We start from the raw sequence: 18236 nt of genomic DNA, 5'->3' as shown, positions 1-18236 counted from the left end.
AGATATATGAATAGGGATAGCACAGATGCTTTATTGTGCTAAATACAGAGATAACTATGCATTCTTGACTTAATGGAGCATCTCAACTTGCCTGTATAGTTTTCTTGCAAGTAAATTTTATGATTTTCTCAGAAAAAAAAAAAAAGAAAGATTTTAATGAGAATCTAGAAAAAGGAAAGGTTACATCCCTTTGGAAAATTACACTTGGAAGAACTCTGAGAATGTCACACAAGGGAACATGCTGTTCATTGGAACAGGAGGGAATGACAGAGAAGAGTCAGAAATCATGTTTGAAAGATGTTTGTTTTGTGTAAGACATCTAGTTTATTTGTTGCTATAAAAAGATGGCTTTTAGTGCTATGACTTTAGTGTTTTATTTGATGATGATGATAATGATGATGGTGTTGGTGATGACATTGTCACAGCTAGGATGACCAACCATCACAGTTTGCCCAATACTGTCCTGGTCTTAGCACTAAAAGTCCAAGGTCCTAGAAAACCCTTTAGTACTGAATATAAACTCCTCAGATCTCTAATTTTAGAGTGCATAACTGACAGAGGTTCCCAGCTGCTGTGTGCTATACCCCCCACCGTGCTATGCCAAGGCTGCCCTAAGCTAATGACTGTGTGAGGCAGGGATATTAAGGTAGGCCCATTACTACAACATGTGGAACTCCTCTGATTGGCAACTTTGGCTTCATAGGTGACTTTGGTTTCTTATCAGCCTTCCTGAAACTTTACTGAAACCACACCGTCTACTACTTTTCCTACCTAACCTCCCTTCCTCCTCTCTTTCACATAAATCAGATCTGGATTGTAGACTGACAACTCTCATTTTTTCTCTCAGGTTTTTCCTCAATAAGACTTTTTCATATCTAATCCTGTCTTGACTCTGCTTCTCAGAGGATCCACCCTAGTACACATGGTGTAGGAGTAGTCTACGAAAATAAATGGTAAGATGGGCCTCTGGGTCTGGCTCATTGTTTGCACAACAGCCAAAGAGGACATGGCCCTGAAGATACATGCGGCATGGACAGCTCCTGGCATATTATATTCAAGTGCTAAAATTTTCATACAAAGTGACCTGAGAAAACATCTTGTTCAAAGAACTATCTTGTAGGGGCAAAGAGTCATGCATTTGAAAAATGTGGAAGAAACAAGGACTACAAAGACAGCAGAGCTGGCTAGTCAACTGCTATATTGTAAAGACATTCTGTAGAGGGATAATGACAGACTGAGAGCTGTTTACAAGGAATTAAAATGAAATGTGAGAGTTGATATGGGGAAATTACACTGAGACAGTAGAAGAGTGGACACAACTGAGCAGCAAACAGAAACGCTAATACTTAGATCCAGAGAGCTCCAGAGATGTCTAAATATTCAACAAAGACAAATCTGGTATGATAAAATTAGACATGTGGTTGGTAAGACCTGGGACCCTAAAATATGAATGAGGATGGTGGATATTCCTAAAGATGTTGGTTAAGGTTCCTGAACTATCCCTTGGACTCAGAGTTTGTAAAGGTTGTCCAATGTCCCTTAGTAATGGCTAACACCTTCCTTGTGCTGAACGATGTTGCAGAAATACTTCGCCGGGAAGGCAAGTATTTGTTACCTCCTTGAGAGCTAGACTCAATTTTTCTGGCTGCTAGGCTGATAACTGTGGTTACATCTCAATATAATCCAGCTGGAAGGATTGCTGAGCCTCATAAAGGAGGAAAGGGATTACACACAGAAAGAACTTTGAGGAATAGTTCGTGTGATGACCACAGGCCAGAGAAGTATCCCTGACATTGGATTTTGAAGGTGCTTTATCAACAGGGGCTAGAAGATAAGATGGACAAGCAAGGGTTCTTCTACTTAGAAGTACTCTCTCACGAGGCACCTGGGTGTCTCAGTTGGTTAAATGTCCGAATCTAGGTTTCCACTCAGGTCATGATCTCACAGTTCTGTGAGTTCGAGTCCCATGTTTGAGCCCTCTGTGCTGTCAGCACAGAGGCTTCTTAGGATTCTCTTTCTCTCCCCCTCTCTCTCTGCCCCTCCCCCACTGACACTGTCTCTGTCTCTTTCAAAATAAATAAATGGACTTAAAAAAGAAAGCATTTTCTCAGTATATAGATGAGATAACACTCTGGCAAGAAGCCAGGATGCAGGATGCGGGACACAGTCTCTGTGAAGGTGGCTCTTAAGTATGACTTTCTCCATGTAGAAACACCTTATCTGCCCTGGCAGATGGTAAATGAAAAAATAAAGATGAGAAAAGGAAGTGGAAATGGAGATACAGATTATGTAAAGAAAGAAAACCCACCAAAGGGCCTTAGAGGACACACCATTCTCCAAGGCTGGTGGAACTGTAGTAATGAGAGAGGCACCACCACTACCAAGAAATTCAGTACTAATTTTGCTTATAGGGGGAGGACTGACAGTCAACAAGGATGCTGCTTAATGTTTACAACCCCCAAAATACAATAATGGAGATGCAGAAGCCAGAGGGTTGTTGTCCCACTAAAAGTCATGATGCTCTGCTCACATCTCTGACCTGAACTAATTTTCATATCCAGAACCCACTGATTGAAGAAGTAGCCAAATCCCTAGGTGGGGGAACCCTGCAACACTGTGTCAATTATAAAACTATGGTGACCCTCCCAGATCTTTCCTCTCAGGGACCTACAAACATTTACTTGAGTGACTCAACATTCTTAGTCTCAAAATACAAAACTGAAACTGGTATACCTGGGAGTGGGATGAACCTCAACAGTGGATTAGTTGCCTCTGGAATAAGAGCTATCATAGTGAGAAAGGCCAACTGGATATCACCAAAAGTATGTACCCTCCAACCTCTCCCTATCCAAACTGAATGGTCAAGATTACTCCCATCTTAGGGAGGATAAGCATAGATGGAGATTTATGTCATCATTAAAGACAGCCAGTGGTCTCAGTTATGTTTCTGATTAATTTGCCAGACTTACCCCTGCAGAATGGTTATGAACTACCACAGGTATAACGAAGAAACAGTCCCAGTTATACCCACTATGCTAGATGAAGTATCATTGAGAGAGCAGATTAATAAGGCCTCTGGTACCTATTATGCAGCCATTGATCTGGCAAATGCATTGCTTTCGATATGATTTAAGAGGAGGATCAGATAGACTATTATTTACATTTGATATATGACAATATTTATTTATAGTTTTCCTCAGGGCTATGTTAATTTTCTTACTCCCTTACTTAAAAAAAAACCCTATTCAAATATAGTCTGAAGTGATCTGAAATATGGACGAATAGACATCCCAGAGAATATTATACTACCTCATTATATCAAATACATCACAGTGCTCAGTCAGAACAAAGAAGTGTGGCTAGGATGCTGGAAGCATTGGGAGAACACATATGCTCCTGAGGGTTGGAGATAAACCCTATAAAGATTCATGGACTCACCATTTTAATGATGTTTACATGAGTCCAGTGGTGAAAAGTACGTCAAAACTAAAGGCAAAGTTCAAGACAAAACACTGCATCTTGACGTCCCTATTTAAGGTAAAATAGTACCTGGTAGACCCTCTTTGGATTCAGTAGATAACATATTCATTCCATGCCGAAGATTTTCCTTGGTGACATGGAAAACTACTAGCATCGAGTGTGATGCATAGCAGCAAAGGGCTCTGCAGTAGGTCCCGGCTATGATCCAAGCAGCCCTGTCATTTGGGTCATATGACCCAGCAGATATGATGGTGTTGCAGGTTTCAGTGCTCAGAACAAGATGCAGTGTGGAGCTTACAGAAAGCCTCAGGAAGAGAATCCCAACATAGTCCCCTAAGATTCTGCAGGAAGTCCATGACATCTGCACCAGAATTACATATTCTTTGAGAAGATTCTCCTGACAGGTTTATTGACCCTGGAAGAAAAAGAATGCTTGATCCTGAAGCTCTAAGTAACCATTTACCTGGAACTGCCCATCATGAGTTGTCTTCATACCTATGTTTATGTAGAGATTCCAATCAAGACAAGAAGAAGAAGGGAAAAGAAAACAAAACACTAAGTTTGTTTTATGGATCATTCAGTTCAATATATGGATACAAGCTAAACGTGAATTGCAGTTTCAGGAGTAGCCCTTAAAATGAGTAGAGAGGGAAGAAATCTTCCATATGGTCAGAGTTGTGAGTAGTACACCAAATTATTCACTTACTGTGAAAGAAGTAGCCTAAGGTACTCATGTATATAGATTCTGAGGCAGTGGCCAGTGGCCAGGCCATCTAGTCATGGGACTGGAAAGAAAATAATTGGAACATTAAAGATTAGTAGATTTAGAGTGGGGACATGTGGATTGATATACAGGAGTGAGCACAAAGTGCAAAGATTTTTGAATCTCATCTTAATGCTCACAAGAAAGCACCCACCACAAAAGAAGTACTGACAAGCAAAATGCCTTGGTCTGTTAACTTTCTCCAGCTTCATCATCAGCCAGCCCGGAACTGGGTACATGAACAAAGAGTTCATGGTGGCAGAAATGAAGTTTCAATGATATGGATTACCACTTAACCAAGGCCAATCTAGCTAATTTTGTGTCCGAACATCCAATCTATCAGCAATAGAAAATAACAATGAACCCATTTCTCAAGAACATCAACTGATCACTTGGTGTTAATTCAACTACATCAGGCACTTTCTAAACTGGAAGGATCAGTGGTTCATTCTCATAAAGACATAGGCTCATTCTAGGTATTGTCTTTCTTGCTGCAGGCCCTCAGCCAACACTATACAAAGGTTTATGGAATCCCTGATCCACAGGCATCAATGGCATAAATTCCACATAATCTAGATTCTGCCCAGATTCAATTCACAGTGAAGGAGATATAAGAGTGGGCACATGACCATGGGATCCACTGGTTAAATCATACCACACCATCAAAAACAGATGGGATCTCGTGGAATGCTAGAACAACCTTCTAAAGACACAGTTGAAGCATCAGCTTAGAAGCAATACTCTCAGGGTGCCATCCTGAGGATATAGTATGTTCATTCAATTAGAGACCTGTATATGGTTCTGTATTACCAATAGAGCAATTCACAGCTCTAGGGACTAAAAAAATGAAAACGGCAGAGTCCTCACATTCAATTCACTCTCAGTGACCCATTGGAGGACTCTGTACTTCTCTTCCCTGCAACTTTGGACCCTGTAGCTTTGGACTTTCTGGTTGCCAAAGAAGATGCACTTTTGCCAAAAGCCATAAGCAAGGGTCCCACTGAACTACAAGCTATGGCCCCTAACAAGAAACTTTGCATTTCTTGTCTCTAGTAATCAGCAGATTAAAAGAGGAGTCACCATGCTGGCATACATGACTGACCCTGAGCAGGATGAGGAGGTAGGGCTACTTTTACCTAATTTGGCCAGAGAAGGATATGTATGGTACTTGAGTAGTCCACTTAAGATCCTTCTCGTATTCCCTGTGAAAAGACACATGCAGCAACCCAAGTCTGAGAAGGGTTATCAAGGATTCAGACCCCTTAGAAATAGTTAAGAATGATGAGCAATTACAGGGGTGCCTGGGTGGCTCAATTGGTTAAGCGTCTGACTTCAGCTCAAGTCATGATCTCATGATTCATGAGTTGGAGCCCTGTGTTGGGCTCTGTGCTGACAGCTCAGAGCCTGGAGCCTGCTTCAGATTCTGTGTCTTCCCCTCTTTCTGCCCCTCCAATGCTTTTGCTCTGTTTCTCTCTTTCTCTCAAAAATAAAACATAAACATCAAAAAAACTTAAAAAAAATAAATGAATGATGGGCAATTACAATGGACAATGCAAGAGGAAGAAAATGATTATCAATCGTGGCCTGAGATAAACTACAGCTATAAGGTCTATTAGTCCCACTTACCTCCCTCTTCTAAATGTCCCCACAAGAAGAGGAACTAAAGGAACTACAGAGTAATTTCCCAAACCTGTGTAGACACACCCTGTGTGGCACAAGGGGTGGTCTTTGGCAGTCATGAACATGCACTCCTCAAATCTCTGATTATGGGGAGATAATTGACTGAATCCATCACTGACACCAAGGCCCCACTTCCAACAAGGTTCCCAGACGATGACTGAGTATGACATGCATACTTAGGCAGACACACTACTATGAAATTCACAACTCCTTGAAATGGTAACTTTGGCTCAAGAATTCCCAATCAGCCTTGCTAAAAATTTCTTAGAATTGCACTGCAGTCTAAGACTTATCCTATCCAACCTTCCTCCACTATTTCCTTCTCAGGGGTCAGCCCTATAACACATTCCACCTCGATCTCATCAGTCTCAATCCCCTTTATTATCACGACACTTTCCCCAATCAACCACATGCACACCAAGACATAAGTGTGTTTAAATATGGATGAGAGAAAGTATCGTGCCTTTTGGCCTTTCTCAAAAAGTTCAAACTGGTCACAAATAAATATTTTTTATTGGTCTACACTATTATCTTCTATACTGCTATGTGCTCCTCTTAGGAAAACAAAACAAAACAGAACAAAAACTGGCAACTCAGGCTGCAAATACTGCATCACAGAAATGATATGTAGTTAAGTAGCATCTGTCCCGGCTAGGTCATTTGCAGTATTGTCTATCACAGTCAATCCCGACTAGGCCTCCCTCTCTCCCTAACTATTCACACAGGAAACTTTCCTGGCCCCTGTAGTCATTAGAGTTTGTGACACTGGCCTAGTACTCTCAATAAACTAAGATCCAAAGATACCTTCCGAGAATGAGATTACAGGATGGGTTAAAGATTTAAAGTGACATGTAAAATGTAGCCAGCATAGGGGGTAGGGATGGAGAAAGATTGTAGGCTTTCCAGGGATTTGAGAATTTGCAAAGCAAGAATGTCAGAAGAGCACAGAGTGCAAAGATGTACAGTTCATTAATGAAATAACTAGCTGAAATAAATATGGGCTCTCAAAAAAAAGGCAGATCGTGGGCTCTGAAAAGAGGCAGAAAAATTACAGAATAGGTATAATGAAACACAAGCAGCTGGAGTCAAATCACAAAAAGCTGAAATAAAGACAAAGATTAGGTTCTGTGTGGGATGATAAATTCATAAGTTAGGTGTAGAAAAGAGTATTCCCATTTCTATCTACCTCCCTTGGAAAAGGTACATGGGATTAAATTTACACTTTTCAGCTTGAACAAATAATTAATTCCAGATACTGAATTTCCTATAATGATTGCCAAATGCTCTCTCCAATAAAATAGACATTTTAAATGGCGTTAGTAGTCATTTGTCGTATAATGTATTTAAATATCGTATTAGTTTGTTAGGGTTGCCATAACAAATGCAACAGATCTGAAGGCTTTTCAGTAATTTATTTTCTCACAGTTCTGGAGGCTGGAAGTCTGAGACTGAGGTGTCAACAGGGTTGATTTCATTCTGGAGTCTCTCCCTTTGGCTTGTAGATGGTTGTCTTCTCCCTTTGTCTGCATAGGTTCTTTTCTCAGTATCCCAATTTCCTCTTTTTATAAGGACATGAGTTATATTGGATTAAGTCCTAACCATATGACCTTATTTTCCCTTAATTACCTCTTTGGGTCCTATCTCCAAATTTAGTCACATTCTGAAATGCTAAATATTAGGACTTCAACATGTAAATTTTGGGAGACACAATTCAGCCCATAATAGGTTATCTACTTTTATCTCAGAGATGTTTTTAGTCATGAATGGATGAGGCTGAGAATAACTTTGAATTTACAAAAAAAAATATTTCTAAGTAGAATCAAGGAGTTGTGCATGTATTAGCAATTAACATTATGTACAATCATCACCATTCTATAAGATGTAAGAAAGGCTAGTCCATATGCAAGCCTACTAGAAGAAATACAATGGCTGCTTCAGATTTCCAGTGCATACGGACATTTGAACAGTCATCTGGCAAACTATCAAGTTCATTGGTAGGTGTATATATATACCTAAGCAAAATGAAAACAAATATCCACACCAAAACTTGAACTTGAATGTTCCTGGCAGCTTTATTTGCAATAGTTAAAAAAAGTAGAAACAACTCAAATGTTCATCAACTGATGAATAAAAGCTCATATATCCATATAATCAAATATAATTTGGCAAAAGAAAAGAGTAATGAAGTACTGATATATGCTACAATATGGATGAACATTATGATAAGAGAAAGAATTCAATCACAAAGGACCACATATCATGTGATTCCATTTGTGTGAAATGCCTGGGATAGGCAAATATGGGGAGACAGAAAATAGATTAGTGCTTCTTCCCTTAAGATTTATGAGTTGGAAGAGATATGAGAATTACTAATGTTTATGAAGTTTCCCTTGGTTGAAGTTCTAAAATTAGATATTGGTGATCGTTGCACAACACTGTGATCAAATCAATGACTTGTTATTTTGTCAACACATGGATTCTATGGTATGTAAATTATGTCTGTAAAAACTTGTTAAAAAATAAAAGGAAATTTGAGATTGAGGAATTAGCACAAATGTTGAAAAAAGATTTACAGTCCAAACTTGAAAATAATCAAAATGTCCAAAATTATTGGAAAAGTCAAAATGAATGTAATCTACATGATATAATAATGTACTCCTGTTAAAAGCAGTATTCACAGATTGTTAATCATAACATAGCAAACTGTTCATGTTAAAATGGTAAATAAAAGGAGCAAAACAAAATCTTATCAATGATAAGATTTGTATTTTAAAAACAGCACAAATATCAATATGTCACAATATGATCTCACTTACACATCAAATTTAAGAAACAAAACAAATGAGGAAAGGAAAAAGAGAGAGAGAGAAACCAAGAAACAGACTCGTAACTATACAGAACATATTGATGGTTACCAGAGAGGAGGTGGATGGGGGAATGGGAGAAACAGGAGATGAAGATTAAAGAGTACACCTATAATGATGAAAAAATAAAATAAAATAAAATAAAATAAAATAAAATAAAATAAAATAAAATAAAATAAAATAAAATAAAATAAAATGATAAAAAGATTAACACACCAAGATATTAACACTTGCTGTCTAATAGTAGTAGTACGATTTTTATTACAATTTTATTTCATATTTCCTAATTTTCTAAATTTCCTATAATGTATGATTTTAATAAAGAATTTTTAAATAAATGAAAGTACTTATTTAATTATAAATTGGTATCTGTCATCATGAGTGTTTCCTGAACTAATGACTATTGCTCCTCAAACATATTTTAATAACATTTATTGGTTGAGCTGGTAGATGTCCACTTTTCATTCAATCATCACTATTTTGAGTTAGCAGGATTTCACATGAACACTGAAAATAATTGAGTATGCAACTATACTCATTGGTGTCCTGTATTATAACTATAAATTTCAATCTGAGCTAAGTGAGATCAAAATATCAGTTATTTTGCCACTAAAATAGTATTAAGGGAGAACAATGAATGGAAAAAACCCCACAAATCTATCATCAGAATTTAAATACGGTTGCAAATAAGAATGATCATTAGAACTTAGCTCTTATCCCTACTAATCAGAGTAATATATTATAGGTGACAAAATAAAATTTTTGAATCCTCTTATTCAGAATTTTCAAAAAAACTTTTCTTATATAGTTAGAACCTTGAATTACTATGAAATCATCAATTCTTTTTAGTATATTAATTGTGAAGAAAGCAGCAACAAAAATGGAATCTCCCTGTCAACATTTGGTTTTCTCTTGAAGAAAAGAACAGATTCTATAGTACAGGCTACTTTCTATGCTTACACTATGCAAGCCTAATTCTGATTTTGTTCACATAGGTTTTAGTGACTGTTGACTAAGAAAATAGATGTATTTTTTTAAAACCAGCCTATAGGTTATACTGTTGAAGTTGTTAATATTGGAAGTTGAATAGTGAAAAAGCTGGAAGAAACCAAGATAAATCATTATTCAGAAGAAGTTGTTTGTTTGTCTTAACTCTAAAATGCTCTAGAGCCAGAGATTCATTAACACTTAAATAATCTATTCTAGTGCTTAATACACTTACAACCAACTTCCATTTGTGGTTCCATCCGAATTTTTTCCTACTTAATTTACATCTAGCTCCTCTCATTCAGTCCCTAGTAAAAAATAAATAAATAAATAAATAAATAAATAAATAAATAAATAATCTTCTAGGATAAAGCAATCAACTTTATTTTGTTTTTCAACATAGTCCCAGATGAATTCACTGACACAATGTTTTACTCATAGCAAATGATGGAAGATAACATGCCATCCTTAGATTTGCATAATTCCTCTTGTGCACCATGGTAGGCATAAAGAACTGGTGATTGTTGCCAACTAACTACTTCAGAGTTCCCTTTCTGGCCACAAATCTCTGGAAAGGGACACTTGATGCAATGCTAGAACCCATTCTAAGTGTAGTTAACATCAGTCAACACTCAGTCTGTATTGGTGACAAAAAAGAAAGTAACTACACTAACAATTCTGTTCATGTTAGACACCTTTATATCCCCCAGGCAATCCTAGATAGCTATAAGAATTTTCTTGAAAGAGCTTTTCTTAAAGATCTTTTGTGCCAGAGAGTTGTCAGGAGAAGATTTAGTATAAGTTACTATTACATGAAGACTTTTCTGGACACTGGTCAAAACAAAAGTGTAAAGGGGGGTGGTGGTGGAGGAAGTTGTTGGCTTTTGTTAAAGGATTTAAGTCATAACACAGATGCTACCTACACAGTGACATCATTGATAGCCCGAACCAACCGTCAAAATTTGTCTCTTAGACAATAATGTGTGGTGATAGTAGGGATAAAACATCAGTAATACTAATGAAGAAACCAGTGATTCCCAACACCTGGAATTGAGTCTCTTCTTTCATGCTTTCCCTTTGAGTGTGGGATGTACCAAGATGCTAGGTCCTAATAAATAGAATGTACCAAACATGATGAGATAACACTTCTGCCATTAGGTTACAAAAGGTTTAGCTTTCACCTCGTGTATGCCATTTCTCACTGTATTGTTCACTAGCCCAAAGGGAAGCTGGCAATCACGTTGTGAAGTTTCCTATCCTAGGCCCACGTACCAAGAAACTGAGGTCAGTATTCACTGAGGAACTGTGACCTCTGTCAAACAGCTCACAAGGAACTGAACCCTGCCAACACCCACATGAACTTGGAAGCAAATTCTCCCTGGTTGAGCCTCCTGATGAGAGCGTGTCTCTGGCCAACATCTTGATTGCAACCTTATAAGCTGACCTATAGAAGCTATAAGATAATAAATGTTTATTGCCTCAAGTTGCTAAATTTTGGTAGCTTGCTATGTAGCAATAAATAATACAAATATAGGGGACATTCTTTTTTCTTCCCCTTCCCCTTTAAATAATGATCATCATCATTTCCCTTACTGACCTCTCAGATGAGGCTGTACTATTCGTCTTCTGTCCCTAAGTTTAGCAGGGGCTATCCTATACTTGGAGACCATATTATCATCATTACCCCCAAATACCAAGCCCTGATACTGTGAAATATCTTTACCAATCATCACTGCAATAGGACTAAAATTCTCATTATGAAATTATTAGGGATCCAATGTTGGTTACTTAACTACTGGTTATTTGATTCATTATTTATGTCAAACTAAGGGCAAAAACTCAAATGCAAATCCTGATTGCAGAATTTCATTTGAGCATCTCAAAGTAACCAACTCTCTTCTGCATCCATATTTTATTCCCAAACCCACTTTCTTCACTGTTAAAATGAACATTCCACCTGCCTCAACAGATTATTCTGATTAATTAAATGGCATAAATACAAAAAGTTTCCCAACAACATTCCTATAATATAGTAAGTGTTCAATAAGTATTGAGGTTCTTTGATGTTATTTTCATCTTTTTTTCTCTTCCAAACTTCCTACTTCTAACTCTGTTTGGGTGATTAATTCTATTTCTAGCCTTTCTTCTTAAAATTTTCTTTTTAATGTTTCTTTATTTTTGAGAGAGAGAGAGAGAGAGAGAGAGAGAGAGAGAGAGAGAGAGAGCGCACACAAGCAGGGAAGGGGCAGAGGAAAGGGAGACACAGAATCCAAAGCAGGCTCCAGGCTCTGAGTTGTCAGCACAGAGACCAATGTAGGGCTGGAACTCACGAGCTGAGCTGTGACATCATGACCTGAGCCAAAGTCAACTCTCAACCAACTGAGCCAACCAGGAGCCCTATTTCTAGCCTTTCTACTTCAGCCAAGTCCTTGTTCTAAAATTAGTAAGGAATTCATGGAAATAATTAGTTCTTTATTCTTCTAAAGTCCCCAAAGAATCCACTTACTACACTTGCTACTTATTGTCCCTGGAGAAGAAAAAAGCAAAATGATAAAAAGGAATTAAAGATCCACTGTTTATGACCAGTCCAGAATCAATTAAATAACTTCCATTTTTCTCTATTAACTAGAAAATTGTCTACTTGATTAAAAACTAATGATCAATAATCTTAGAAGCTGAAGCATACCTCTTTTATTTTTTTTAAAAGAAAGGGTGTCAAAAAGAAAAATAGACTAATATATTATTGGTTTTCTTAAAATGGGGGAAAACACTTTTTCAAGGTTAAAACACTTTTTTAAGGTCACAATTAATTAACAGCACTAATGGTATCAGTGTACCTAAGCTAAAGGAGACCTCTACATTATCATCTGACCTGTTACCATATCCAGGACTGAGCTTCTGGGAATAAACAGGTGGCAATCTATTGTCTACAAGTCAGAGGACAGGGTAATTTGGAAAACCTCCAGAAGACTGATCTATCTATAAAAATACTTTCTTCACAATTTTTTAGTGGTGCTTTAGTTGTATTTATAGTATGGGTTAAGATACTGTGCTTTGCTCAAACACACTTAGAAAGATAACTTGTAAATCTCTTAGCAGCTATTAATAATTTACTGTGAATTAGTGTAGTAGGGCCTTTTGAGGATAGGTTTCATGCTAACTCAGTGTTGATAAGGAAAAGAGTACAGAAATATATTAGACTATCAAATATGAGTGTAGCTTTGCTGAAAAGAACCCTTAGCCACTAAAAAGAAATATAGCAGCATATACTAACTCAGGAGAGGGAAAAAGAGAGGTACCAAAATACAGAATGGATGCGCTTTGCATGAATTAGTCTGAAGCTGGTGTTGACAGGTTTTACTTTCATGAAGAGTGCTAACTGCCTGAGCCATTCTCTCAGTAAGACGAAAGTTGATGAAAGCCTTAATCTTAGCAAGCAATCATTGTACATCTTCTGGGCTTTTGGTTTTCAGTAACCTATTGAATAATTCAGATGCCTAAGAAAGCTGTTTGTTTGTTTACATTTTGAGTTTAGAAATTATCCAAAAATTATCTGTGAGATATACACAATAATTTGTTTAACCTATAGTTCCTCATTCTATAAGGAATATTCTACAAATATTCTACAAATATTCTATTTGTTTAACCTATAGTTCTTATTCTATGTATGTTTATGTTATTCGTCTCCCAGGCAGTGTTGAAAAGTTTTTGCTTTCTGGTGGTTGTTACTCCTTTGCCTCTTGAAAGATATACCAGACTTTAACATCTACAAATACATACAAACCGTTCACATGATTTGAAAATACAGTCTTGAAGCAAGTTCGAAATGACAACACAAAGTAGTATTGGTTCACTGTCACAAGAACAAGAAGAAATGAACCAGTCCTAAAAATTCACTTTGTAGCCACAGAAATGGTTTTCATAAAATTGAAAAAATGTCCCAAAGCAACAATATTATATTTCTTAAGCTATTGCTGTTAGTGACATAAAAAGAATTCTTTCTATAAATTCTTCTGTGGCTTGGTGGGTGACAAAATGGTTACTAAAAAAAATTGTAAATAGTTATTTTCTAAGATTCCAGGGGAAAAAAAAAAGAGACTCTCACTTGAGTGTCACCTGCTTCAATTATTAAATGGGTTTAAGGTCACATGATTCAATGATTCAGCATATGACCAAAATAAAATATAATCTTCTACAGGCACAAATTTGCAGAAGTGCAATGAAGTGTATCAAGTAATGCCAACAATGTCTAAACAAAATTTTGTTTCAGTGGTTACAAGTGCAGGCTGGCGTAGTGTAAAGAACTGGAAATAGGATCCTCCATACCATACAACCTCTTGATCTCTCTGGGCTCCAGTTTCCTTATCTGTAACCTGAGGGAATGCTACAACATGGTAGCAAATGTTCCTTCTCGTTCTAACAGTCAAAGACATATCCAAATGTTGTGGAACCATTACAGAGAGATTATTTCATGTAAGTAGTTGACACTCAAATGTATAAATGTGGCAATGGTATTTTGTCATATAGTTTCCTTCACTTAAATTTTCAAATAGACTTTGTTAGAACAGTTTTAGGTTCACAGACAAATTGAGTGGAGAGCTCCCACGTGCTTTCTCCTTTAATACATACACAGCCTCCCCAACTGTCAGCATCTCATTTGGAGTTGTACATTTGCAACAGCTGATAAACCTAAATTGGAATATCCATAGTTTAAATTAGGATCTACAGTTCTGATCAGGGATTATTCTTCATGTTATACATTCCATGGGTTTTAAGGTTTAAGGGTTTTAAGTTATAAGGACATGTCCCTTCAGTGTTTTTGTCTTAATAGCTACATCACTATGTCATGGTGTAAAAAAAACATTAAAATATTCTCCATAGGGAGTGCCGAGAAATGACATGCAAATAATAGTCTTTTGATGCTCTCTTGAAAGACAAAATAAACAAACAAAAAACCCTACAGATCATCCATATGTGTATTACCTCAGAAGCTATTCCTTGTTTATCTTTATCCTCTACAGCAACTTAGCTGTGATGTTTCACACCTACTAGATCATAATCAACATGTGTTAATATTGAGTTGGATGACAAAAATTTGAACAGATATAAAAAATGAAAAAATAGAAGATTGAAATTTTCAGATAAATAATCTTTATCTTCAAGTAATATCCTAGTATGGGTTCATTATAAAAAAGGATAAATACTCTCAAAGCAGGAGAGGGGCAGGCTGAATAGAGCATTACATACTCAACACCACACTACTGACTGGAACAATGGACTTTGTTTTGAAGGTTTCTCTCCTAACTAAAATATATCTTAATTTTTTTAAAGTATCTCCATTTATTTTGAGAGAGAGAAAGAGAGGTCAAAGAACGAGAGAGAGAAAGAGAGAGAGAGAGAGACAGAGTGAGGGAGCATGAGTGGGGGAGGGGCAGAGAGAGAGGGAGGGAGAGAATCCCAAGCACAGGCTCTGCACTGTCAGCACACAGACTGATATGGGGCTGGATCTCATGAACTGTGGGATCATGACCTGAGCAGAAATCAAGAGCTGGACACTCAACCAAATGAAGCCACCCAGGAGACCCTAAAATATATCTTTTAAAGCATCAAATCCAATATTCATTCATCAGGAGGAATATCACTCAGTAGGCAAGGATTTTCAAAGCTTATTTTTTTTTTTCCAGTGGAATGGGACTTTTCCAGTGAAGTGATAAAAAATGCTTTGAACATTTTAAATCTAGCCACAGGGTGTTCTTTCTTCTGTGGATAGTAACCAGAATTGCTTCCTCTGGTGAAAGAAACCCTTTCACTGCAGAAAACTGTAATTCATTAGGACTCAAAGCCAGCAGGATTCAGATCTGTTAATCCTCACAAAATGTACAGGTTTGAACAATGGATTTATCTCTGTAAAACTGTGGTAATAAAATAATATGACATAAATTATGATGGTTATACTCAAGAAATGATTCTCCTTCACACCATCTACTTATTATGATGGGAGGTTTTGTTTGTTTTGTTGTTTTTGTTGTTTAGAATAAGGAGCAACTATGCCCTTCCATTCTGTCATCTTTATCTTTGATTGATCCTAAAGCAGGGATTATGTCACAGATGTGAGTGCCATGAATGAAAGAAGAAAATACGGAATATCTGCAAAGAGAACTAATAGTGGAAGAACTTATGATCAGGTAAAACGTAACGGCGTTGGTGGGGGGAAAAAAGTTGATGCACCAAAAACTGGTTTCTCTACTTTGCTCAGGAGCGATTCGTCATTTTGCTTCCTTCCTCCCTGGAGTAACTTCACTCTACAACAAAGCCACAGAGCTTACATATTGTCTATAATGATACTGTAAATCAAGCTGCTGACACTTACTCTGATCCTAATATATTTTCACAAAACACAATTAGTGAAGGATCAGACTGTGAAATAGATGGAAACATAAAAGGTATGTGCAGAAGTGGTTGGAAGCTCTTAATATCACCACTACCATCATCAATATTAGTGTTTTACTTGGTTCCTTATCTAAGCACTGTCTGCTGGCCTCCTAGGTTTATACTGAATGACTTCAAAGAGCTGGTATTACTTTTTGAGTTTTATTTATTTAATTTATATAATGTTCATTATCATCATTATTGAGTTCATCTTTACTAAGGAATTTTACTAATATTCTCTTTCCCCTAGAAGTTAAGAAACAATTATTCTATGCAGATAACTGGACAGAAAGTATAGTATCAGTCAAGAGAACAGAAAAAAAAACATTGCTAATTAGAAGTTTAAATATGGCTTCCAGGGCATGTTTGTAAATATATATATTACACACACATAAACCACATATGCTTACTTCTACAATTTATTGCTTTCTATTATTAGATATCACTATCTTCTTAGCTCCCTTATATGTCAGGCACTGTGTCAAACATTTGTATACATTAATCTGAATATTCCCACACTCCATAAACTGAAGAAACTGAGACTCAGATATATTAACTAACTTACAAACCTCACAGAGTAGTAAGAGGGTGAACTGGAATTAGAGTTCTAGTTGCCTGTTGCAAAAGTCTAGCCTCTTTCAACTCTATGTTTTGCTGCCCCGAGTGTCTGTCTAATCCTCAGATTTCCAAGCAAGTTTTGCACTGCTATTTTCTGATTAACAATAGGGATTTTAATACATTCTTGAACACTTTAATTTTATATGACTATTCCATATGCCTATATCCTTTTACATTTAGAAGAAATAGATTTTCTAAAAATGATTTCTTTCTAGAAATTTAATTTAAAAATATGGCAGGTATGATATGAAGAACACTCTGATGAAAAACTACTCTGATGCAAAATAAGTTTATTATGATATTAAAAATTATTGGAAATCTAGAAACAGGGAGAGTACTATTCTCTGCAAACAAAAACATTTGTTTGGCTGTGTTGTGGCACATTATATGAAACTTAACCATTTCAGGGCCAATATAAAGCCTCAGAGCGAACTTATACAAATAATCAGTCTACCCTTAAGAAAAAAGAAATTTACTAGTGATCTAATCAGAACATTTACACCAAATGTTTCAATATTTTACCTTATAGAAAATTTTTAAATACTTTCAAAAATCATTATGAAGTCTTTAAAAGAATCAAATATAGGATAACAGTTAAAACAAGGGATTATGTGTACTTACTAAAAATTATGCATGTACATAACATCTTTTCAAGAAGTTCACGTTTTCTTCATTTTGCACTTTTGCATTTATTAAATCCTATATGATAAAATTCTAAAGAATAAGATGCCTATAATTAAGAGACTGGCTAGATTATGCATGGTTTTAGTGAAATTTCCAAGTATAATGAAGGTTTGATCAAAAATCACATTGTCAGGGCGCCTGGGTGGCGCAGTCGGTTGAGCGTCCGACTTCAGCCAGGTCACGATCTCCCGGTCGGGGAGTTCGAGCCCCATGTCAGGCTCTGGGCTGATGGCTCAGAGCCTGGAGCCTGTTTCCGATTCTGTGTCTCCCTCTCTCTCTCTGCCCCTCCCCCGTTCATGCTCTGTCTCTCTCTGTCCGAAAAATAAAAACGTTGAAAAAAAGAAAAAAAAAATTAAAAAAATCACATTGTCACCTTAGCAAAATTTACATAATGCTTAATAAAATATACTATATTTGTCTGAATTTCCTTTTAGGAAACATCCTTTTAAAAATGTAGAAAGTGTGCCTCTATATGATTCCAAACATTGGGTACAAAATAATTTACTTAAGGAAAGTAAAGATCCTCAGTAACTCATTAAATGGTAGCCAGGAATTTCATTAACACATGATTAAACAAAGTGTTAGAGCTGAGAGAAAAAAAGTAAGCTTACAGCCAGAATTCCACATGCTGATGCTTAAGGATTTTAAGATTATAAATCTAAGAACTACTTGTTTTTTAGAATTAGATAAAATTGTCTTTACAATTACAAAAAAAAAAAAACACTGTCAAC

The 18236-nt window shown here is 36.6% G+C and overlaps 1 protein-coding gene across 1 annotated transcript in view; it reads right to left on the bottom strand.

The window, feature by feature from the left end:
• The window catches only part of LRP1B (LDL receptor related protein 1B), a 1903200-nt gene that overhangs the window by 512844 nt on the left and 1372120 nt on the right, over nt 1-18236 (bottom strand). The window lies entirely within an intron of this gene.

This window comes from Prionailurus viverrinus, chromosome C1, assembly GCF_022837055.1.
Source record: "Prionailurus viverrinus isolate Anna chromosome C1, UM_Priviv_1.0, whole genome shotgun sequence".
In the NCBI taxonomy this organism is placed as follows: Eukaryota; Metazoa; Chordata; class Mammalia; order Carnivora; family Felidae; genus Prionailurus; species Prionailurus viverrinus.
Note: the sequence above shows the minus strand (reverse complement) of the source record. Positions and strands in the feature narration are given on the sequence as shown.